Raw genomic sequence first — 26,154 nt, 5'->3', positions numbered from 1 at the left:
GTTCAAGTGATTCTTCTGTCTCAGCCTTCTGAGTAGCTGGGACTACAGGCATGTGCCACCATGCCCAGCTAATTTTTGTATTTTTAGTAGAGACAGCGTTTTACCATATTGATCAGGCTGGTCTCAAACTCCTGACTCATGATCTGCCCGCCTCGGCCTCCCAAGGTACTGGGATTGCATCACTTTTTTTCCAGTTAGGCAGGATGTAAAAAATTACTGTTAAAAGCTGAGGAATTAACACTCAGAATTTCCAATTTTTAAAAATGGAGAAGTAGCAAATTTTTCTAGCCATACCTGAACCCTGGATAGACAAAGTGGTTTGGGCTGGGCGTGGTCATTTGGGCTGGGTGTGGTAGTTCACGCCTGTAATCCTAGCACTTTGGGAGGCCAAAGTGAGCGGATCACTTGAGGTCAGGAGTTAAAAACCAGCCTGGCCCACATGGTGAAACCCTATCTCTACCAAAAATACAAAAAAATTAGCTGAGTGTGCTTGTGGGCGCTTGGAATCCCAGCTACTTGGGAGGCTGAGCAATTCTTATTATTGCTTGAACCCAGGAGGCGGAGGTTGCAGTGAGCTGAGATTGCACCATTGCACTCCAGCCTGTGCGACAGAGCCAGACACAGTCTCAAAAAAACCAAAAAACAAAAAACACTCTATCTACTTGATTGTTAAAAAAAAAAAAAAAAAAAAAAGAAAAAGAAAAAGCAATAGTGGTTTGTATCTCTGGATCAGAGAGCCAGGCTTGCTATTAGGTGAAATCTCATTCTAAGTATTGTCTCATCAATACTGGAAAAGCTAGAGTCATACCTAAACTCAACAGGGTGCAAGTGATCAAGCAAAACTATAGGAAGGAGATTGCTTCATTATTATTCACATCTACCTCTCTGATCCTTTCATTTTATTTAGTGGGCATCATTCTGACATACATGTGTCAGACAAGACAGCAATGAAAAGCTTACATCTTCACCTCAGTATCCTCAGCCTATCCAAAGCCTCTGTGATAAAAGTATGTTTCACATCACCAAAGTGTATTTAAACCCTGGAATTGAGGGACTTTTCTGATGTTGGGAATGCTTTTGCATACAGATGGAAAAGACAGAAACAAGGCGATTCCCCAAACTCAATCCCAATGGAACTAATATTCAGTATTTTATTCTCACAAAGAATCCACTTTGAATATTTTATTTAGCTGATTCCTATGATCTCATAGAACAAAAACATTTTGTTCTTTACATTTTTAATTATTTGATGGTGATTTTAGGTCTTAAGTGAATGTATTATATAATGTTAATTAGCTAAAGGCAGAGTCCCGCTTACTAATGTTTTTGAATATTTTTCAAACTAAGCGGTTAGTAAAAAGTAATAGCATTGTGACTTAAAAGTGAATCTTCTGTATCTTTCGGTTATATAGAGGCTCAAAATAGGGTTCAAACCCACTGTTATAAGAATGCTTTGCCATAATTTAATCATGTTATGGCATGTGTTCGCAGCAACAGCTTTAAGATTTTGTACATTAAAACTTTGACACTTCATTTGAGTCACCACAGTCTTTGCAGAACTGTGATTGGCAGCGACTGTCTCACTCCGTAGTTGTCATGAGCCGCATTTTCCCTATGACTTGTATGTATGTGTATGAATGTTTGTGGACCATAAAGTAGAATGTCATAAACCCAAGTTGTTTTATATATTTTTTCTTCTTTCTCAAATCAGCCGGGGATTATTAAACTAGGATTATCCTCACCGGTTTTTCGTTCTAATTCAAAGCAGTTAAGCCATGTGTTCACTGCCTTTCTCCTTATATGGTCACATCATTTCAGTCATTACTCTTCCTTATCAAGCCTTTCCTTTGTGAGGACTGCATTCCTGTGTTTATGGACTTTAAATAACTAATGCATAATTTCTTTGTGTGCCCGGAATATTATTTTAAATGATATGTGTATGTCTATTCATATTTGAATTCAATAGAATGGCTTCTAAACACAGTGACATGAACGTTTTCTCACAAGAGCCGTACATATTAACTATTTAATTAGTGATGCAGTTGATAGATTCTGGCATTTAAATGTGTTGCTATTGTTTTGGAAAACAAGACAAACTTGTCTTCTTGAGTAACTTCTGTATCCATGACCAGGTAATTTTAATTTCACAATATTTTTAAAAAACTGAACCAAATAATACTCCAATACCAACTATTAGCTAATTAGCTTATAAAGAACCAGAATGGGGATTTACTGCTTAGATAGTTTGGAGGAATGGATTATGAAGTTAATCCAGGATTAAGAAACATGTGGACACACTTCATAGCTAGACAGGCTGCTCATTCTGTACCAAATGGAAAATGAGGTAAATTCAAAGTCATAACAAACCCAGAAGAACATTTTATGTTTCTTTCATTGACTCTCCATGTTGGGGTTCAAAGTCCCAGTATCAATACTTACCACTCATGGTTATTGAGAGCTCATTATTCAACATACTCTCATGCGGTGCTGAACCACAGTTCATAATTTTATTCTTAAGATTTTCCAGTTCAGTAGGTTCTACTTTCTAAATTAATTTTTTTGGTAAGAACTCCACGAATGAGCTCAAAAATTTCTCTCTAGCTTCCTCCCAACATTAATGATATTAAACTGCAGTCTTTATAATTTGACCAAATCTATGTAAATAAAGTAAATAGACAGTCAGACTGTGAGGTATTGGCATAATCCATGTAATTGTCCATGATTTTGGCCATAGCCTAAGGTTCTAGGGAAACCAGATCCTCAGGTAGTTTAGAGGCCGTGATCACATTTCTTGCTGCACAGGATCATTAACTTACCAAATATGACTGTGACCTCAGAAATGCCACGTCTGTGTTGCTTCTCTTTCTTGAGACTTCACTTGGAAGTCCAAATGGGATGACCAGAGTGCAGACAAGGAGAGGAGAAAGATGACATTTAGAAAATCCAAAAGAATGGGAGAAAGACAAAGGGGTAATAGTACCTAGCAGAGCTGAATCTGAGTGGATGAAGAGAGAATGTTGATGAGCACACAATAGTTATATCACCCGAGGTACAGCAATGAGGTACATCCACATACTCCACCTCCCAGCCCCAGATAAGGAGCCAGATAAGGAGCAGCATGAGGGAAGCTGGAGGGTCTCTGATGTATACCCAGTGTAGGAAACACTTAAAGACTCAAGCCTGAGAAAGAAGATCTCCTTACAGGTTTCTGAGTTGATAAGGGATTGGATACTTCCTTTTCTGATCACCCTATGGAGTAAAACTTCCTTTTCAAAAACTCCCTTCGCTAATTATCCCTAACAAGGTTTGGGAGAGTGTATGGTCTCAGAGGAAATGTCACTCTTCCCAGCACACACAGACACACACACACAGGTTTGCACACACACACTGCAGATTCACCCAGGAGAGAGACAAGAGACAGTACTGAGTCTTCACTGAGTCTATTTTCATCATCAAGTCCAGTACTTGGTAATAAGCATGAAGGTATCAAAAGTGGCCACTTTCTACTTAGTTGAGAGCAGAACCTAGAGTTACAGAAAAGATGTACCAGGATATACGTGTGCTTTGGCTTCTTTTTGTGGTCTATATACATCCTCTGCCACTTGCTTAGTACATGCACTGCAAAGAAGTGCTGTTACTAAAGTGCTTTTACCATTTTGTTTACTTAAAATTTTCTTTGCAGTTTTAAGATCCTTAACAATAAAATTTAACCTGAATATTTTCTATTTAAGACAAATATAGATATATCAAGAGGAGAGTGAATTAAAAAAGAAAAAAGATTGATTTTTTTACATTTAAAATTAATACAAAAAATAGGCCAAAAATATCATAACAATTTTATCTCAAATTGCCAAATATCATATAAAATTATTTTAAGGGAGTTACAATCTGACTGACAAATGACATCAGCTAAGTCAGAATAAATTAAGAGGCTTTGTTTTTTAAAAAAGGTAGTAAACAATGGTATGCAGTTGTTTCAGATCACTTGATTCTTTGCTATAGTCATAAGGCAAACAGTACAGAAGCAACTGCATCTCAAAAGCATACGTTCTATATTTACCTATCAAAGACCTCTAAGGGAGATAAATTTTACATTTTACCTCTGCAGCCAAAGGTTTTAGTTGATGATACACATGAGCTTCATCATATAAATGTACTTTGTACATTTAAAATGTTATTTAAATTGTAATATTATATGGTCTACAAACTTCAGTGACCGTTTCCAGGTACTTTTGTCAATAGAACAGAAATATCTGGTCATTACTATGTCAAATACTATGTTTTAAATATAAACATTATTAAAGTCATGTCATCTTAATACCACAAACTGTACAAGTAGGGATAGTATATATTAGCTAGAAACAATGATAATATCATCTCCATTAACTTAAAAAACAAATGACATACAACTATTTTTTTTCTTTAAACAGAAATACTGAAACACATAGATGTGTACTCAAAATTAATCAATATTAATTCTGTATGCCAACAAACTTCTTGGCATGATCAGATGAACTATTCCTCCTGAGAATTGCTTTCTATGCTTAGATTCAGTTTTTAGCTTGTGTTACTATCTCTTGGCCTAATATTTTCTCTTGGAAACTAGGGGGAAATACCTAGAGAATTTGATGCTCTCAAGAATTTCCTATCTGAGATGAGTCCCTCTGAGAAGTGAAAGAGAGGAAGTCTTTATGGGTGCAGTTAACTCAAGAAGGGATATTGTTATTAAAGAAGCAAATTTAGAAGCAGTATTTAAATTTATTTTTTGCCAACTCACTCCTATCCCTTTTATTGACCCTTGGCCCACCACCATTCCTAACTCATTACAAATACATTTAAACTTGTAACTGATGGAAATGTTATAGTCATGAAAAGCTGCTTTCTGTGAACTAAAATAATATAATCCAAAGGTTTTATGTGATTGCAAGAAGTACTTCCCAACATATTATCCTACGACTTAGTATTTTGTAATATGACATAGAATGTCTTCAGGAAAAGAAATGAAAGCTACATCAGTCATCTTTTCCATCAGATGCAATTATGTTTAATCAAATTTTTTATTGAAATTTAATTAATTATTATCATATAGCTTTTGTGGAAGTGAAGAACAAATTACTTATAATAGTTATATCACAAGTATTTATAAAATTTGATGTCAAATGTCCATTATTTTTTCAAACTTTATTTTCCAAACCTGCTCTTTTTGATTTTCATCTCTCTGTGATTTGTCCAGTCAACAAGTCTTGAAACACCACCACTTTCTTGAGTCATCTCCCTGAATGCTCATGTTCAATAAGTTTCTAAGTCTACCTACAACATCTCTTTCATAGCACCAACTAACTTTTTTGTTTCTATTTCTCTTGTGTAGCACAGTAGCTTATTAACTCTTGCATGATTTGTTATACTAACCTGTTCCTTTATTAATCTCTAGTGTCTTCTTACCTCAAACCATCTTTCACTTTGCTACAAAAGGAGCCTTCCTAAAATGTAGGTGTTTTCATGCCCATACTTAAAGTCCTGAAGTGACTCTGTCTAGAGAAAAACATGTAAATTATTTAATACTGATGTGGTTGTGTACCAACTTCACATTTCCACCTCTATCTAAAGAGCGCCTGTTTGTACTCCAAATGCGTTAGACGACTGACCATTTTTCATAAACAATAAGAATTTAAATCATCTCTAGAATAAATAGAAAGAAGAAGAATAGCCTTTGGAGAATGGCTTGAACTCCAGCTCAGAAGCAATCACTGCCGGCTTAAAAATTAGGAAGGCTCATTTACTATCACTAGAAAGAAAAACTGCTTTGAAGAGTTGTTGTGAAAGTTAAATAAGGTAAGAAACATTAAATATTTAGCATTGTCCCTGACATACAGTAGATCTTTGATAATTATAATTATTTCTTTAATTATATCTCCTTCCTTATGACATTCTTTCTGATGAGGATGTTCATCTTATAAAAATAATACTAAAAGAATCAAGGCCCAGGTGAAAAATTCTTTCTGTTGCACTTGGCTATTGATATGGTGTGGCTCTGTCTTCCCCCAAATATCATCTTGAATTTCCAGGTGTTGTGGGAGGAACCCAATGAGAGGTAATTGAATCATGGGGACAGGTCTTTCCCATGCTGTTCTTGTGATAGTGTATAAGTCTCATGAGATCTGATGGTTTTAAAAATGGGAGTTTTCCTGCATAAGCTTTCTTTGTGCCTGCCGCCATCCATGTAAGAAGTTACTGACACCTCCTCTCCTTCAGCTATGGTTATGAGGCCTCCCCAGCCATGTGAAACTATAAGTCCATTAAACCTCTTTTTCTTTTCAGTCTCAGGCATGTCTGTATCACAGCAGCATGAAAATGGACTAATACAGTAAATTGGTACCAGGAGAGTGGGATGCTGCTGAAAAGATACCCGAAAATATGAAAGCAACTTTGGAACTGGGTAACAGGCAGAGGTTGGAACAGTTTGGAGGGTTCAGAAGAAGAAAGGAACATGTGGGAAAGTTTGTAACTCCTTATAGACTTGTTAAATGGCTTTGACCAAAATGCTGATAATGACATGGACAATGAAATCCAGGTTGAGGTGGCCTCAGATGAGATGAGGAGCTTGTTGGGAACTGGAGCAAAGGTGACTCTTGTTACGTTTTAGCAAAGAGACTGGTGCCATTTTGCCCTTGCGCTAGAGATTTGTGGAACTTTAAATTTGAGAGAGATAATTTAGGGTATCTGATGGAAGAAATTTCTAAGCAGCAAAGCATTGAAGAGGTGAGTTGGGTGCTGTTAAAGATAGGGAAACAGGCATAAAAATGTGGGAAATTTGTAGCCTGACAATGCAATAGAGAAGAAAATCCCATTTTCTGAGGTCAAATTCTAGCCGGCTACAGAAATTTGCATAATTAATGAGAAGCTGAATGTTTATCACCAATACAATGGAAAAAAATGCCTGGAAAATGCCTTTGGGGCATGTCAGAGACCTTTTCAATAGTCCCTTCCACACAGGCCTGGAGGCTAGGAGGAAAAATGGTTGCATGTGCCAGGCCCAGGGTCCTTGAGCTGTGTGCAGTCTAGGTACTTGGTGTCTTGCATGCTGGACACTCCAGCCATGACTCAAAGGGGCCAAGGTACAGCTTGTGCCGTGGCTTCAGAGGGTGCAAGCCCCAAGCCTTGACAGCTTCCATGTAGTGTTGAGCCTGTGGGTGGGCAGAAGTCAAGAACTGAGGTTTGGGAACCTCCACCTCGATTTCTGAGGATGTGTGGAAACGGCTGGATGTCCAGGCAGAAGTTTGTTGCAGGGGAAGGGCTCTCATGGAGAACCTCTGCTAGGGTAGTGTGGAAGGGAAATATGGGGTTGGAGCCCCCACACAGAGTCCCCACGGGCCACTGCCTAGCAGAGCAGTGAGAAGAGGGCCACTGTCCTCCAGACCCCAGAATGTAGTTCCACTGACAGCTTGCACTGTGTGCCTGGAAAAACCACAGACACTCAACACTAGCCCATGAAAGCAGCTGGGAGGGAGGCTCTACCCTGCAGGGCCACAGGGGTGGAGCTGCCCAAGACCATGGGAACGGCATGACCTGGATAAGAGATAGGGAATCAAAGGAGATCATTTTGGAGCTTTAAGATATGACTGCCCGGGCAGGGCGTGGTGGCTCACGCCTGTAATCCCAGCACTTTGGGAGGCCAAGGCGGGTGGATCACGAGGTCAAGAGATCGAGACCATCCTGGTCAACATGGTGAAACCCCGTCTCTACTAAAAATACAAAAAATGAGCTAGGCATGGTGGCATGGCCTGTAGTCCCAGCTACTCGGGAGGCTGAGGCAGGACTATTGCCTGAACCCAGGAGGCGGAGGCTGTGGTGAGCCGAGATCGCGCCATTGCACTCCAGCCTGGGTAACAAGAGCAAAACTCCATCTCAAAAAAAAAAAAAAAAAAAAAAAAAAAAAATAGATTTGACTGCCCCGATAGATTCTAGACTTGTATGGGGCCTCTAGCCCCTTTGCTTTGGCCAATTTCTCCCATTTGGGAAGGCTGTATTTACCCAATGCCTATACCCACATTGTATCTAGGAAGTAACTAACTTGCTTTTGATTTCACAGGCTCATAGGTGGAAGGGACTTTACTTACCTCAGATGAGAATTTGGACTGCCGAGTTTTGAGTTAATGCTGAAATGAGTTAACATTTTAGGGGACTGTTGGGAAGGGATAATTGGTTTTGAAACGTGAGGACATGACATTTGGGAGGGGCCAGGGGAAGAATGATATAGTTTGGCTATGTTTCCACCCAAATCTCATCTTGAATTCCCAGGCATTGTGGCAAGGACCCATTGGGAGGTAACTGAATCATGGGGGCAGATCTTTCCTGTGCTGCTCTCATGATAGTGAATAAGTCTCACAAGATCTGATGGTTTTAAAAATGGGAGTTTTCCTAAATAAGCTCTCTTTTGCCTGCTGCCACCAATGTAAGATGTGACTTGCTCCTCCTTGCCTTCCATCATGATTGTGAGACCTCCTCAGTTATGTGGAACTGTAAGTCCATTAAACCTTTTTTTTTTTTTTCTTTGAGATGGAGTTTCACACTATTGCCTGGGCTGGAATGTACTGGTGTGACCTTGGGTCACTGCAACCTTCGCCTCTCAAGTTCAAGTGATTCTCCTGCCTCAGCCCTCCCAAGTAGCTGGGATTACAGGTGCCTGCCACCACACCCAGCTAATTTGTTGTATTTTTAGTAGAGACGGGGCTTCACTATGTTGGTCAGGCTGGTCTCAAACTCCTGACCTTGTGGTCTGCCCGCCTGGGCCTCCCAAAGTGCTGTAATTAGAGGCGTGAGCCACTGTGCCTGGCCTAAGCCTTTTTCTCCCCCTGACTCTTGAGGATGTCTTTATCAGCAGCATGAAAATGTACTAATACAGCGATTCTTCCCCGTGTATTTGGCAGGATTCCAGAAGTTCTTTATTTGTAGTTTGACTTTAGCACTTATTTTACTCTATATTGATTTTAGTTTATTTTAAAAATTTAGAGAGATGGACGATTAAGGAGTGAATTATTGATAAAAAAAAAAAAAAAGAACAAAATTTACATAGAGAGGAAAAGGGAAAATTTAGAAGAATTTACCAAAATGAAAGAATCAGAATGCTTACTATGGTTGGTATGTGAGGAGATATGAAAGTAGGGGTAAAGGACAATGAAGTGGGTGAAAATCCGCTTACTTGATCTACCTAAAGGAGAAACCCCTTTGGTGGAAAGTAACATCATCTGGTGTTCCTATTGTCTGCTTACACAATATCTAGCATATGATAAAAAATTACTGGACACAAGAACAAGAAGATCATATAATCAATAATCAAAAACTTTTAAAGAGATCCCTAGATGAGCCAGACTTCAAGGTTAGCAAACAAATATTGGATTATAACTATGATTATTTTGTTAGAGAAAAATATGAATAAATACATAAACTTATAGAATTTTCACCAGAGAATCGAAACATACAAAAAGAAATAAAATATACATTCTAGAAATAAAAGGTAAAATAATGACAAATTACAAAATCAGTCTGGTTTATATGCTATTGTTGGGAATGTAAATTAGTTCAGCCATAGTGGAAAGCAGTTTGCAGATTTTGCAAAGAACTTAAAACACAACAAACATTAAACCCAGCAATCACCTTACTGGTTATGTATCCACAGGAATATCATTCTACCAAAAAGGCACTTGCACTCTTAAGTTGATTGCAGTACTGTTCACAGTAGCAGAGACATGGACTCAACCTAGGTGCCAATCAAGAGTAGACTGGATAAAGAAAATGCAGTACCTATACACCATGGAATTCTATGCAGCCATGAAAAACTTACGTCCTTAGTAGCAACATGGATGGAGCTGGAGGCCATTATCCTAAGCAAATTAATGCAGGAATAGAAAACCAAATACAGCATGTTCATTGAGTACGCACAGATATAAAGATAGACACTGGGGATTACAAGGGAAGAGGGATGAAAGCAAGGGTTGAAAAACTAACTATTGGGCTGGGCGTGGTGGCTCACGCCTGTAATCCCAGCACTTTGGGAGGCCGAGGCGGGTGGATCACGAGGTCGAGAGATCGAGATCATCCTGGTCAACATGGTGAAACCCCGTCTCTAGTAAAAATACAAAAAATTAGCTGGGCATCGTGGTGCGTGCCTATAATCCCAGCGACTGAAGAGGCTGAGGCAGGAGAATTGCCTGAACCCAGGAGGCGGAGGTTGCAGTGAGCCGAGATTGCGCCATTGCGCTCCAGCCTGGGTAACAAGAGCGAAACTCCGTCTCAAAAAAAAAAAAAAAAAAAAGAAAGAAAGAAAAAGAAAAACTAACTATTGGGTAGTACGCTCAATACCTGGATGACAAGATCAGTCAGACCCCAAACCTCAGCGTTATGAAACATACCTATGTAACAAACCTACACATGTATCCCCTGAATCTAAGATAAAAGTTGACATTATTTTTAAAAATTTATAAACGTAATTCATTTTTCAAGGCAAAAACAAAACATAAATCCAAACCCTGTTGTCTTTTGACTCATAAAATAGGAATTGTGACTGGAAGACAAATAAGTAGAAGAAACTCCAAACTGACAAGAAGAAAGAAAAAAGAATAAAACAAATTATAAACATAATTATGTATAGATGTATACAAATAATTTAAGATACAGAAAGAGAAGTGAGAAAATACAAAGCATAAGCAAAACTTGAAGAGATAATGGCTAAGAATTTTTCAAAACCAATGAAAAACATCAGCCAACATATTCAAGAATCTCAGTAAATGTTACAACATAACAACAAAAGCATGATCCATAAAAGGAAAAAAATAAGTTAACCAACATGGCAAAAATTGAAAATGTTTCTTCTGTGAAAGGCCCTGTTAAGAGCATAAAAAAGGCCGGGCGCGGTGGCTCACGCCTGTAATCCCAGCACTTTGGGAGGCCAAGGCAGGTGGATCACGAGGTCAAGAGATCGAGACCATCCTCGTCAACATGGTGAAACCCTGTCTCTGCTAAGAATACAAAAATTAGCTGGGCATGGTGGCGCACGCCTGTAGTCCCAGCTACTAGGGAGGCTGAGGCAGAATTGCCTGAACCCAGGAGGCGGAGGTTGCGGTGAGCCGAGATCGCGCCATTGCACTCCAGCCTGGGTAACAAGAGCGAAACTCCGTCTCAAAAAAAAAAAAAAAAAAAAAAAAAAAAAAAAAAAAAAAAGAGCATAAAAAACCAGCTAGAGACAGGGAGAAAATATTTCCAAAACATGTATCTTACAAAAGACTCCTAACTAGACTATATTTTAAAAACTGTCGGAACTCAACAGTGAAAACACAATCCAACTAGAAAATGGGCATCCCCAGCTAATTTTTGTATTATTAGCAGAGATGGGGTTTTGCCGTGTTGGCCAGGCTGGTCTTGAACTCCTGATCTCAAGTGATCCACCTGCCTCAGCCTCCCAAATTGCTGAGATTACAGGCATGAGCCACCGCACCCAACCTATACTACCTTTCATATAAGAAAGAAGGACATGCAATAAACTGTCCACATATCTGCCCCTTTATACAAAAAGAAATACAGGAATGATAAACCAGAAACTAATGAGACTAGTTACCCACAGCGTTGGAGGAAGTGATGATATGGAATAGAGTATTAAAAAAAAAAATGGGAGAATGAGTGGAATGGAAAGCCTGAGGGGGAGTGACGCTTCTCTAAGTACATATAACATTTTGTGTGTTCTTACTTTTATTGCCATAATAATGCTTCACATATTCAGTTTTTTTTTTTTTTTTTTTTTTTTTTTTTTTTTTTTTTTTTTTGAGACGGAGTTTCGCTCTTGTTACCCAGACTGGAGTGCAATGGCACGATGTCGGCTCACCGCAACCTCCGCCTCCTGGGTTCAGGCAATTCTCCTGCCTCAGCCTCCTGAGTAGCTGGGATTACAGGCACGTGCCACCATGCCCAGCTAATTTTTTGTATTTTTAGTAGAGACGGGGTTTCACCATGTTGACCAGGTTGGTCTCGATCTCTCGACCTCGTGATCCACCCGCCTCGGCCTCCCAAAGTGCTGGGATTACAGGCTTGAGCCACCGCGCCCGGCCTCAGTTTTAAATAAATAATTAAAGCCAATTAGAATGGGAGGTACCCAAAAGAAATACAGAGAGTAATAAATTAATCTAACTGCATTACAAATGAGCAAACAAAACGAAGTTAAAGAGGGTAAGGAAAAAAAAAAAACTAACTTAATTTACTTTGGGAAAAGAGTATCTTGACTATTTTTTAAGGATAGATTCATCTAAGGGTAAAGGAGACTAAGGAGATACAGCGACTAAATGCAAAAAAGAACCATACACAAATATTGTAATCTAGTTAGTAAAATTGTTATTCCTAGGAGTATGGATTAGCAATTCTAAAGCTATTTGTGTATGAGAATTGAGCAAATAAGTAAATACATTATGGATAATGAGAGCCAGCTTTCCCACTGTCCAAGAAAGAAGATACAATAAGGAAAAGAGAGAGTATATCCAAATAAACTCTGTGGCATTTGGATTGGTATTAGTATGAACTGTGGTCACACACACACACACACACACACACAGAGCTAGGTACAGAACTAAAAGTATGTGTGTGTATGTATATGTCAGTACATCACATATATATGTATGTATATACATATTCCTCTCTCTCTCTCTCTTTCTTTCTTTCTGACAGAACTTCACTCTTGTTGCCCAGGCTGGAGTACAGTGGTGCGATCTTAGCTCACTGCAACCTCCACCTCCCAGGTTCAAGTGATTCTCCTGCCTCAGCCTCCTGAGTAGCTGGGATTACAGGCATCTGCCACCATGCCCAGCTAACTTGTTGAATTAATAGTAGAGATGGGGTTTTGCTATGTTGGGAAGGCTGGTCTCAAACTCCTGAACTCAGGTGATTCACCTGCCTTGGCCTCCCAAAATGCTGGGATTACAGGTGTGAGCCATCGTGCCCAGCCTATATATACTATTTCTAAGCTCTGTTCATTGAGAGGGTCTAGAAGCAATAAGTGAGTAGCAATGAGCACACCTAGTGCCAAGATCTTGATTTCTAAATATATTTTCCAGTAAAAGGAACCAGAGAGCCTTAGAAAAATTATTGGTTCCAGGGCTGGGGAAGTAAAAATCCAAGATGATGCTAGAATAGCTGGTGGTGACACAGAGTATAGAAGTTCTCAAATAGTGATGGGCGAATGTTATACATGAGTCAACTTGAAGGAGCTCCCAAAGGCCAAATCTAAGACAATTTTAGCAGTAAATTAAATAATCATAGTATTGGGACTACAAACAATAGAATAAAATAAATACCCATGAATCTATATGAGTTTAAATAAATGATTGAACAAATAGCAAATGGGGGGAAAATAACAGGTCTTCTTTACTGTAGAATTCCAATGAATAAATGTAGAATTAGTAATAGAAGCAGAAAATAGATGCTACAGAATAATTGTTGCAGGCAAGAATAATTGATGATGCCAACATAAATGGCAAAAATATGATGAGAAACAATATTTGCATAATCTCAAAATATTCCCTCAAAAAATTATTAATTTAAAAAGGAAAAATGGCAATTTTATAGTGGAGAAACCTGGAAGAAATTATCTTTTTTTTTTTTCCCAAGGGATAAATAGAACTTTATTTTAAATAAACATTTGCACTCTGTTTTGTTTTGTTTTTTTTTCTTTTCCAAGGGATAAGGAAGAAATTATCTTAACCAAGTGTTCAAAGTAAACATCATAGGCCAAGCACGGTGGCTCAAGCCTGTAATCCCAGAACTTTGGGAGGCCGAGGTGGGTGGATTACGAGGTCAACAGATCGAGACCATCCTGGTCAACATGGTGAAACCCCGTCTCTACTAAAAATACAAAAAATTAGCTGGGCATGGTGGCACATGCCTGTAATCCCAGCTACTCAGGAGGCTGAGGCAGGAGAATTGCCTGAACCCAGGAGGTGGAGGTTGCGGTGAGCCGAGATCGCGCCATTGCACTCCAGCCTGGGTAACGAGAGCGAAACTCCGTCTCAAAAAAACCAAAAAAAAAAAAAAAAAAAAAAAAACAAAGTAAACATCATAGCAATACAATAAAACGTCGTGAACCTCTTCATATGATGCACTAAAAAGGTTCCTCAACACTTCTGTAATATTCTTGCCAAAAATACATACCCTCAATGTATACAATAAGAATGCATCAGACAAACCCAAATTGAAGATACTTCTATAAAATAATTGGCTGATAATCTTCAAAAGTGTCAAGATCATGAAAAAGGACCTGTCCCAGATTGGAGGAGGAGACTGAGGAGGTACAGCAACTAAATGCAGTGTGGGGTCCTGGACGGGATCCTGGAATAGTGAAGGACATTTGTGGAATAGTTTGCAATTTTTTTTCCTTTTTTTAAGATGGAGACTCACTCTGTTACCCAGGCTGATGCACAATGGCTTGATCTTGGCTCTCTGTAACCTCCACCTCCCTGGTTCAAGTGATTCTCCTGCCTCAGCCTCCTGGGTAGCTGGGATTAGAGGAACGCACCACTATGCCCAGCAAATTTTTGTATTTTTGGTAGAGACAGCGTGTCACCATGTTGTCTAGGCTGGTCTTAAAGTCTTGATCTCAGGCGATCCTCTCACCTCAGCTTCCCAAAGTGCTGGGATTACAGGTATGAGCCTCCATACCTAGCCCAGATTGCAAAATTTTAACGGTATTTTATTAATGGTATTTTATTAATGGTAATTTCCTGTGCTTTGATAATTATACTATGGTTATGTGAGATGTCAACATTAGGGGAAACTAACTGAAGGGTACACATGACTAAACTATTTTTGTAACTTTAATGTAAGTCTAAAATTATTTCAAAATAAAAAACTAACAGAATCAATAAAAGATATTCAGAGCAATTCATTTAAAGAGTTTTGCATTTAAATATGCATATATATGTGTATATATCTATATACATATATCTATAATCTATATTTCTTAAGACAATTAAGAATGTGAGGTGTTCTTTTTAAAATTTTATTTAGCCGTTAGCCTGAAGACCTGAATGTCCTTTTTTTAAAGCAGTAATTTAGGATTTTTCTATTTCCCTCAGTTGATCATTATTTTGCTAAAGAAGTTGTGGCTTTGCTGCAAAAATCTGGTAATCTCCGCTAAGATACTTCTCTTAAGGCATGCATGGCCTCCATATAGCATTCCAATCTACTTCAGACAGATCAAGCACCATTGGGTTTTCTTGGGTATGACAACTGAAAGCCACAATTGCTCACCTACAGGTGTACAGGTTCAAGATCTTGCTCTTGCTCTCAGCCACACATAAAGCTTATAGTCTCATGAGTTGATTCCTAAATAGATAGAAGCAGAAAGTTGAAATACAGTTAATTTCTTCTCCAAAGTTGAAATTTAGCTCACTTAGTTTATTAGTTCCCATGGCAGCATTTACAAATTGCCAACACACTTGGTGACTTAAAACTACATACATGTACTATCTTACAGTTCTGGAGATCAAAAAATCAACATCTGTTTCAGTGGGCTAAAATCAAGGTGCCAGGTGTCAAGGTGATCAATTAGGATAACAAGCGAAACTCAAAGTAACAATCAATTAAAATTGCCACCTTATGAAGCTTACAATAATCCATGTCATTCACCAGTCTCATTTTGTTTTGTGCTCAGGCTAAATAGATAATGCAACTGGAGGACAATACATCTTTCTAGTCTTTAACAGAAACATTATTCTCCGGTATCTCCCTGGAAGGGAGATTCTGTTTGGTCAACTATTGAGTATGGAGATTTGTGGCAGTCAATGATACATATTGTTTTCACCTAAATTCATTTCATGTAGCCCTGGGAATTCCAAAATCCAGTCTGTGGTCATTTCCTCTGATTTTCAGTGTTGACCTTTTCCTTTGCTGGGCAGAGAGGAATTTATCCAGGCAGGGTCGGAGCTGAGGCAGCACTGGGTTGCCATATTGGAAAGGCTTGGCCAATCTCTTTTTATTCCTTGAGGGCTTTCAAGTGAATGACTAGTTTATTTGCCAGGGTTCATTCTCTGGGTTAGTCATGAACTCTAAACTTTAATTCCTCAGTACCTTAAGACAGTTGAAAATTCAGCTGTGTTTTTCAGAGGTTTTTGACATAGCTGTTTAAACGTTCCTCCTTACATAAAGATGTTTCAACCACCTAAGAGAAAACTGCTTTGTATCAGGATCTCAACTGATGTTGTGTTACTTTAGCTCTGAAAAAATAGAAAATTTCTGGACTTTTCCCCTTTATTCCCTACTAATGGGCCTTTTACAAGTTTCATGCTTGCATCCAGAATTATACCAGGTGTGGTAGTTCATGCCTGTAATCACAACTCTCAGGGAGGAAAAGGTGGGAGGATAGCTTGAGCCCAGGAGTTCAAGACCTGCCTTGGGCAATATAGCAAGATCCCATTCTCCAGAAAAAGTGGAGAGGGCAGATACAAACAAAAAACAAGTGTAACTCCCCTCAGAATCAGCACATTCCCCAAAGGAAAAGGCAACTTCAACTTCATAGTTCTTCACTACGTGGAATATGAACTTTTTTGTCTTTTTGCTTCAGTGGCTCTGTGATCTGTTACACAACTGTTATTTATTTATTTATTTATTTATTTATTTATTTAGAGATGGAGTCTCACTCTGTCGCCCAGGCTGGAATGCAGTGGTGCAATCTCGGTTTACTGCAACCTCCACCTCCCAGGTTCAAGCAATTCTCCTGCCTCAGCCTCCCAAGTAGCTGGGATTACAGGTGCGTGCCACTACACTCGGTTAAAATTATTGTATTTTTAGTAGAAACCGGTTTCGCCATGTTGGCCAGGCTAGTCTTGAAGTCTGACCTCAAGTGATTTGCCCACCTCTGCCTCCCAGTGTGCTGGGATTGCAGCGTGAGCCACCACACCTGGCCAATTAGACTTCTAAAAACTATTCTATCTTGCCTGAAAGCAGAATTCATAATCTGAGTTTGAGTTAAATTTGTAACAAATGTTGCAGATTTTGCTGGTGTGGGTTGCTTCATAGGCAGTGTCACAGGTAGATTCACCATGAAACCAACGTAGCATAATTTCATAGCCTATCACTTGCCTAGGCCCCTTCCAAGACCCAGGGGTGGTGTGTGTGTTTGGTGGCGGGGGGTCCTAGCCATGTGTTCATATAAACATATGTTTTTGTAAAATCTGTAAAAATGTATTTTATCCATAATTCATTGGGGGCACTCTTTCCATTCCAACTTCCCTCTGTCATAGTTCTCATGTCAACTGTCAATGAAATGGCTGTGGGAATTTTCATCACCTGGCTAAGAGAGCGTGTACTAAGGATATAATTATGTGGGTAAAGTCATTTATATGGATAAGTAAGTTGTTGCTAGCCCTCCTGGTGTAGGAATGGTTTCTAGGAATACTCAGACTTTTGACAGTGCCAACTCAGCAGCATCACGATCTAAGGCACAGAGCCTGAATATGAAGAGGCCTGATGAGGTCAGGTGCCACGCTCCTGCATTGTGAAGGCAGTGGACAGCCATAGCAAATCTCATAAACATTAAACTTTCTGCTCATCAAAAGATACTGTTAGGAAAATAAGTAGGCAAGGCACAGACCGAGAGAAAATAACTTGCATATCTGACAAAAGACTTGTAGCCAGAAAACATTTATATGTAATTACTCTTACAAATAAACGATCAAAAGACAAACTATCCTATTTTTTAAGTGGGCAAAAGGTTTAAATTGACACAAGATGTTAAGATTCATATGAAGGAAAATATTAGGGAAAGTCGTAAGATTATAGTCTCAAACTGGTGGTGATCAGCATCTCAATAAGAGAAGATATAGGGTCAATAAGCACATACAATAGCACTCACTGTTATTAAACAATAGTGGAATGCATGTTAAACCATAATGAGAAATATCTGCACAGCCACTAGATTGGATAAAATTAAAAAGACATACAACATAAAATGTTGGCAAGGATATGAAACAACCAGAACTCTCAAACCACAGTTGGTGTAAGTGTAAAATGATATCTCTACATGGGAAAATTATTTGGAAGATTGTAATATAGCAGTTAGACACCTTGCTGTCTACCCAAGAAGAAGGAAAACATGTCCACAATAGAGATTATACAAGAATGTTCACACTAGTCCCATTAATAATAACGCCAAACAAGAAACAATAAAAATATTGATAAGCAAAAGAACGAATAAACAACTTATGGTGTATTAATGCAATGAAATTATTTTTGGCAATAAAAAGGAAAAAAACTACTGATAGATGCAATAATGTGCATGAATTCAAAAACATTATACTCCGTTGAAGAATCCAGAGAAAAAAGTTTACATGCTATATGACTTCATTCATAAGAAGTTCCAGTGTATGGGAAGAGTGCAGTGTTCATACTGACTATCCAACATGTGTGAAGATATCAGGACTCAAATGAGATGGCCTGTGTGGTAGTGACACTGGTTGCATACAGAGGATTGAGGAAATAAGTAAATATATTCAGAAGCCAGGTTTCTTCTAGTTAGATAAAGAAGGTATAAGTAGGAAAAGTAAGAATTGCGTAAACCTTGTGAATTAGATTGAAATTGAAGGTATCACTGTGGACTCATGGTATTTAATATATGTAGATAAGTGGACATAGAAAGAGATATGGTGTGTCTGCGAGTATGTGTGGATATAAAATAATAATGAGCCCACCATGTTCCTAGATCAGGTTTCTAATTACCTTTCTCCACTGAAACAAATTAGGGTTCTTGGGATAAACAGCTGATTTTAGGCACGACTTGTGCTTAAAGTAAGAAAGTGCCTACAGAATGAAGGAAAAATAAGAGAAGGATGCAGGAGCTGGCCTGCAGAGGTTCCCAATAGCTGAACCTGGAAAAACTTGAGCATAAAAATAAAGATAGCAAGGCCGGGCGCGGTGGCTCACGCCTGTAATCCCAGCACTTTGGGAGGCCGAGGCGGGTGGATCACAAGGTCAAGAGATCGAGACCATCCTGGTCAACATGGTGAAACCCCGTCTCTACTAAAAATACAAAAAATTAGCTGGGCATGGTGGCGCGTGCCTGTAATCCCAGCTACTCGGGAGGCTGAGGCAGGAGAATTGCCTGAACCCAGGAGGCGGAGGTTGCGGTGAGCTGAGATCGTGCCATTGCACTCCAGCCTGGGTAACAAGAGCAAAACTCCGTCTCAATAAATAAATAAATAAATAAATAAATAAATAAATAAAGATAGCAATAGATTACAACCAACTGAATGCAATAGAAAGCCATTAGTCCTTGCTGCTTTAAAGTTGTAAATAAGTAAGTTGGCATTTCGTAGAATATAAACTAATAAATACAGAGGAATCGTAGAATTAGAAAATCATCATCATTTCATAAACATGATAATTGATTCCAGTATGAATAAATGAAATGCTAAATCTGAGGGTAAAATTTCAGTAAGAAACATGATGTCTGCATGGTTTCAAAGTAAGTCTCTACAAGGTACAGCTAGGTTAATAAATGCAAAACACGTATTAATTTTATAGCAGATAAATTTAGCAGACACTTCATAAACAGGTAATAAAAGTCAAAATCTCAGTTGGGCGCAGTAGCTGACGCCTATAATCCCAGCACTTTGGGAAGTCGAGGTGGGCGGATCATGAGATCAAGAGATCGAGACCATCCTGGTCAACATGGTGAAACTCTTATCTCTACTAAAAATACAAAAATTAGCTGGGTGTGGTGGTGCACACCTGTTGTCCCAGCTACTCAGGAGGCTGAGACAGGAGAATCGCTTAAACCCAGGAGAGGCAGGGGTTGCACTGAGCCAAGGTCGCACCGCAGCACTCCAGCCTGGCAACAGAGCGAGACTTCATCAAAGAAAAGAAGAAGTCAAAATCTCTAATAATGAGACACATTGACAGCAGATGCCTCTTAATATGATGAATGAGAAGATAACAGTATTTCTGTGGCATCCCTGCCAAAAATAAATAATGAAGAAAAGTGAAATGCCCTAAATTGAGAGACATCTTACTAAGTGACAGGTCAACATTTTTGAAAATACCACGTCATGGAAGATGGTCCTTATCCCATTTCCATCTCTCCTAGAAAAGTTATTATATCCAGTCTTTCATGCTTTTATAATATTTATCTTACAGAAAACACTTTGCCTCCCTGGCTACTTGTAGAATTTGGTTCTAATATTCAATATATATTCTATTTTAAAATGCTAATAAGTAAATTTCTGAAACATAAGTCCCAGTGGTAAGAAGGTAGGCATGGAAAAAAAAAAAAAAAAGAACAACAAAAATACAAAAAATAAATAAATAAAAGTGGAATTTTAATCACCCTAAGCCTCAGTTTCTACATCTGTAGAATGAAAATAGTGAATTGCTCTCTCAGAGGGCACTTATGAAGACCGAGTGAGATAATCCTTTGAACAGACGGCACTTGTCTGGCTAATAACAGTAAACGCAGGAGATCCTTCCCTACTTCCAGAACTTGCATAAGTGGGCATCACTTGATAATTTGTATGTTCAAGAACTTTTGAATAATTCCCATTTATGCATAATTTGTTCATTCTACAGAATATTATATTCATATTTTCTTGCTTAGTTGTTTTCAAACTATACTTTTGTTTATTTGTTATTTAAATTACAAGCTCTTGGCCAACCCAGTGGCTCACACCCGTAATCTCAGCATTTTGGGAGGATAAGGTGGGTGGATCACTTGAGGTCAGAAGTTCGAGACCAGCCTGGAAAACATGGTGAAACCCTGTCTCTATTAAAAATACAAAAAAACTAGCCAGGTGTGGTGTCACACACCTGTAGTTCCAGCTATTCAGGAGGCTGAGGCAGGAAACTGGGAGGTGGAGATTGCAGTGAGCACAGGTTGCACCACTGTACTCCAGCCTGCATGACAAAGCAAGACTCTGTCTCCATAAATAAATAAATAAATAAATAATAATTACAACCTTTTAGAAAATATTGTGAAAAACAAAATTCACACACCAGTACAAATTTTTCCCTCATCTTCTTCACCCTTATTCCTGGTCTTCTATTCAGGGGTAACCACTACTGTTACATTTTTTAAAAATCAAATATATGTGAAGTCTTAATTTCTTTTTCTTTCCAGTTTTACTTCACATCCCATCTGCCTCTTTCTCCTCCTCACCCTCCTCCTCCTCCTGATACTGCTATCTGCCTCTCTCCAAGTTATTCTGGTTAATTATCTAAGAAGTAGCCTTTCTTAATATTCTGGAAAAAAAGACCAAAGTATTTTGTTATGTAATCTCACACAGACACACAATTCAGAAAATCATATTTATGGTGCTGTAAATAATTATTTTATAAAACTGGGACCATGTTTTGTATCTTTTTTGCTTCTTTATTTGCTCACTTAGCAATACCCTAGGAAAATATCTCCAAGCCATCTGTTAGACCTATAGTTCCCTATATTAGATGGATGCATATTATTCTCTTCAGTGAATACATTAATTATTCAGAAAATTACCTACCAGAAACTACATTTTTCTCTATCTTTGGTCATTAAAATGTGTCTACAGTAAACATCATTGCCCATGTGTCCTTACATACTGTTAGTCTCCCTTCCCTGGGAAGGATTCCCAGGAGTAACAGTGCTAGATTGAGAATATATGTAGTTTATAAGAAACTATTGCCATAATTTCTCACCAGAAAGCCTGTTACATTTTAAATATCCACCAGTAATCTGTGAGTAACTTCTTTTATCCACTTTAGCAATAAAATTCATTTATCCTTTTGTTTCTGATCTGGTGAATACGGAGAGCTTTATCATCATTACTTTAATATATCCTTCTCTAAGAAGGAGATGTTGAACTAAAAAGAAATATTTCTATATTTGATAACTTTGTCATATTTCCTTATATCAATTGATAATTTGAATGTGCTTTTTTTTTTTTTTTTTTTTTTTTTTGAGACGGAGTTTCACTCTTGTTACCCAGGCTGGAGTGCAATGGCGCGATCTCGGCTCACCGCAACCTCTGCCTCCTGGTGCAAGCAATTCTCCTGCCTCAGCCTCCTGAGTAGCTGGGATTACAGGCATACGCCACCATGCCCAGCTAATTTTTGTATTTTTAGTAGAGACGGGGTTTCACCATGTTGACCAGGATGGTCTTGATTTCCTGACCTCGTGATCCACCCGCCTCGGCCTCCCAAAGTGCTGGGATTACAGGCGTGAGCCACCGCGCCCGGCAAATGTGCTATTTTCTAAACTACCTATGTATTTTTTTTTCCTATTGAGCTATTGGTAGTAATTTTTTTCAAAATTGTTAAAACTTTTTTCGATGTAATAGGTACCAAATATTTTTTCTATAATTATATGTCTTCTAATTTTATTCATCTAGAAAAGAAATTTAAATGAATCTGCAAATTACAGAATATAAAAAATAAAAACGTATTACATTGCTGTTGTATTAAATACTGTACTATAAATAAACTTTAAACCAGGCAATTTAAGGGGCCAGATACTGTTCTGAACTGAAGACCTTAGAAACTAAGACTGAAAACTCAAAATCCATCAAAGAAAATATATACTATATATATTGGCTACACATTAAGTTTTTAAAAATCCATTTTATGTAAAATATACCATAAATCAAATTAGTAAGCTATTTTCTTGAGATAAATGGTGGCTTGTTTTCTGACATAGAAATCAAAGGTTTAGGAACATGACCTTGGATTGTGTCTTAGAGATTTTACACATAAAATAAAAAATTTCTTCCCTTGGCATGTGCAATTGTGAGTTTAAAAATAATAATAACAAAAATGAAGACTTCTTTCCTGATAGAAGTAATTAATTGGCTTTAAGGAACTCATGAAATAGTTTACAGAAGAAAACGAACTGCAATTCAATAGCACAAAATTCCATTTTTCTTTGATAAAGAAGTATTTTAGTCCCCATTGTCATTCCTTTTGCATTACAAAATGTTGAGAATTCAGTCTCTAGAGAAAAGATTTTGCTTAGCAAATCAGTTTCGAAAGAGGAACATCACTTCATAGAGACCTCCTCCCTGTCTCCTCCCACTGGGTGTGCTGTTAACTGCTATAAACTGTGGGGGAAGAGTTTTGCAATTCAGTGATTGAGATTTCTGCCAGAGACCAAAGCAAACACTAAAATCAGTAGAGAGAATTCTTTTATGCATTTTGCAAAACTGACTGGAAAAAGTCTCCGAAAATAGCAGCTGACACCCTAAATTCCAAGTGATGTGATGCTGCATGCCACATTCTGATCATCTGCAATATTTCATCCTTATTATTCTCTAGTTAACTCTGAGTAGAGACTTCATGACTTGCTGCATATTAAGGGGAATTAAAGTAAGTGAAAGAAATTTCATGAAATCAATTATACAACTGAGTATATGAAGACATTGTATCTGTGCACTTTAAATTAGTCCTCTTTGAACTCAAGGCTTCTTAGATTAAAAAAATAAATAAATTGATCTATCTCTAAAGCTTAAAATGGAGGTAAGTAGAATACTTTGCTAAAAATTATGAAATAAAATTACATTAAAATTTGAGTGTTCTAAGCATTCAGGTTATAGTCTGTTTGTAGTTCAAATCTCAGCAAAAACCAAATTATCTGCTGGAAAAATCTGACTTAGCTTCATCTTTTATGCACCTTACTTTTATACATAATGTTATTTTGAACATATTCATAATCTCTATGGGAAATACGAACTTTAGAGCAGGTCAGTCTTTGGTTCTAATTTTCAGTATGCTGCTTACAAGCCCTAGGATTTTGGGAAGGTAATACCTTTAAGCATGTAAATTCAGGTTTCTACCTACAAAATTAATCTTTTATAAACAGGAATTTTTTTATTTTACAATCTTCCTTGTACAGTGTATCAGCTATGTGGAAAAAACGGTCCTATGATTCATTCTTATACTCCAGCAAAAAGACGGTATTTGGAAATCTATCTCTCAGAGATACGAGAAACTTTAAGAAAGCATAGAAGTAAATAGTTTTTATGCTGTAAGGAAAGTAGCAGCCCTATAATGTTACAGAAAATAAAACTGACACTCAAAGCTATTAACTAACTCACCCAATTATACAGTGACTTCTGCTGGCAGGTTTGGGACTAAAACTTCTGTTGCCTCTCTTCTCTCGATGTTTATTCCACAGTGCAATTTAAAAGGATGCTTCCAAGACTCTGTTGAACCTCATCTTTTTTAACGTTAAAAAATCTATAATGAAAAAATTCAAGAGGGAGATGACACATAAAAGGTCAACCAATACACAGGTAAGAAAGGAGATAAGGCTGTGTATTCATCTAGGCAAGTATTCTAAACTAGGGGTTAAAATATCCTAACGTGATCACAGGTAAAAACTGTCAAGTTTCCCTCAGCAGCTTTCTAAAATTCTCTTGCATTAACTTCTGTTTTAATTCAATTGATTGTCAGGCTTTCTTTCCGATCTGCTAGGTATTTCACATAATTCAAATGTTTTGTTGTGCTAGTCAGTTGAATGTTTACTATTCAAAATAAGAATAATTGTATCTGGAGGTGCTGGCAATGCGATTTTATCGGAAAGCAGAGAAATCTACCACCTTTAAGATATTAGCCACAATTGCAAGCAATTGGAGCAGGTGTTAACAGTTAAATACTCAGTAGCCTATCGGATATAATCTTAAAGATGCAGATAAGGGCTTCCTAGTTTTTGTTTTGTTTTGCTTTTTAGTTGTCAACAAACACTTTAATCCTAAAATTAGGGACATAAATCAGAATTCAAATTACTTAAACTGTCTGAAATACAAAAGGATACCACATCTATTTAAAGATACCCTTTTAAGAGTGGATAACTATTTGAGGTAACAGTGTGTGCAGAAGATGAGAAAGTGTGCAAAGATGAGTAAGACAGAACGAGAGAATTCAGTGGTCTGAGATCTCCCGCTTCCTCGCCTCACTGCTTTCTGGCCGCATCATTGTTATTCAGCTCCAGGGCTTCCTAGTAGAGTAAGAAATATTTCCGCCTCCTTGTGCCCTTACTCCAGAAAGTGAGGGGATATTACATAATTGGATACACTAGTATATTAATGACGAAGCAGTTTATTTCTTTTGTGAGGACTGAATCTCAGAGTGAGGCGGTCACCTAGTTTAAAAAGAGTTAGCTGATTCTCTCCTGTAATCCTCAGTGAGAGGGCTTTTTGGTCAGGCAGTCTCTTAGCTGAGTTCTAAGGAGGAAAGTCAGACAGAGGGCCTGGTCGGGAAGGAAGGGCCACTGACCCAAGTTAAAGGAGAAAGCACATACAGCGTCTTTAACAGTGAGATACCTCCCGAGCAATAAATGAAGGGAGAATGTGTTTGAGAACAGGAGTGACTCTGATAGTGACTATGTCAGGACAGCAGGGGTACATTCAGCAGTCCTGAATAAACTGGAGCATTTCAACCATCCCAATATGATGAGTTCGAGGGGATCTCTTCAACATGTGTGCACTTCAGAGATATTGATATATACGAAATCTCTCTTTAACTGTTGCCATTTGTCTTGTTTCCTCTGATTCCTACATTCCTTGGCCATATGTATTTTACCAGTAAGATACAAAATGCTCCTACAATCCACCCTTTAAAAACTCTTTGTATGGTCAGGCAAGGTGGCTCACGCCTGTAATCCCAGCACTTCGTGAGGCTGAGACAGGCGGATCACGAGGTCAGGAGTTCGAGATCAGCCTGGCCAACATGGCAGCCTCTACTAAAAATACAAATATTAGCCAGGCTTGGTGGTGAGCGCCTATAGTTCCAGCTACTCAGGAGGCTGAGGTAGGAGAATCGTTGAACCTGGGAGGTAGAGGTTGCAGTGAGCCGAGATAGCGCCACTGCACTCCAGCCTGGGTGACAAAAGCAAGACTCCGTCTCAAAAAAAAAAAAAAAAAAAAAAAAAAGTACTTTCAGACTGAATTTTAAGGAATTATCAAGAGAGCTAAAAAAATTAAATTTCTTGTAATATTTTCATCCTCATGGGAATCAAAGTCTTAACTAAAGCAATGCTAGTCTGAAAGTAGAATACAGAGAATAAATTGGTCAGCAGGGTCATTAAAATTATAAAATTAATGCCTGCTTATTAAAAACTTAACAAAAAATAGGTAAATTTATAAGTAAATTTGCTTTATT

The 26,154-nt window shown here is 38.1% G+C and overlaps 1 protein-coding gene across 1 annotated transcript in view; it reads left to right on the top strand.

Moving 5' to 3' along the window:
* LOC101038647 (olfactory receptor 2B2) overlaps positions 1-26,154 on the top strand; it is a 147,495-nt gene that overhangs the window by 111,692 nt on the left and 9,649 nt on the right. Inside the window, exons 4-5 of the mRNA XM_003944729.4 lie at positions 16,660-16,783; positions 24,170-24,287. The gene's annotated coding sequence lies outside the window, so the exon portion shown is untranslated. The remainder of the gene's footprint in view (positions 1-16,659; positions 16,784-24,169; positions 24,288-26,154) is intronic.

Source organism: Saimiri boliviensis, chromosome 4 (assembly GCF_048565385.1).
Source record: "Saimiri boliviensis isolate mSaiBol1 chromosome 4, mSaiBol1.pri, whole genome shotgun sequence".
Classification (NCBI taxonomy): Eukaryota; Metazoa; Chordata; class Mammalia; order Primates; family Cebidae; genus Saimiri; species Saimiri boliviensis.
Note: the sequence above shows the minus strand (reverse complement) of the source record. Positions and strands in the feature narration are given on the sequence as shown.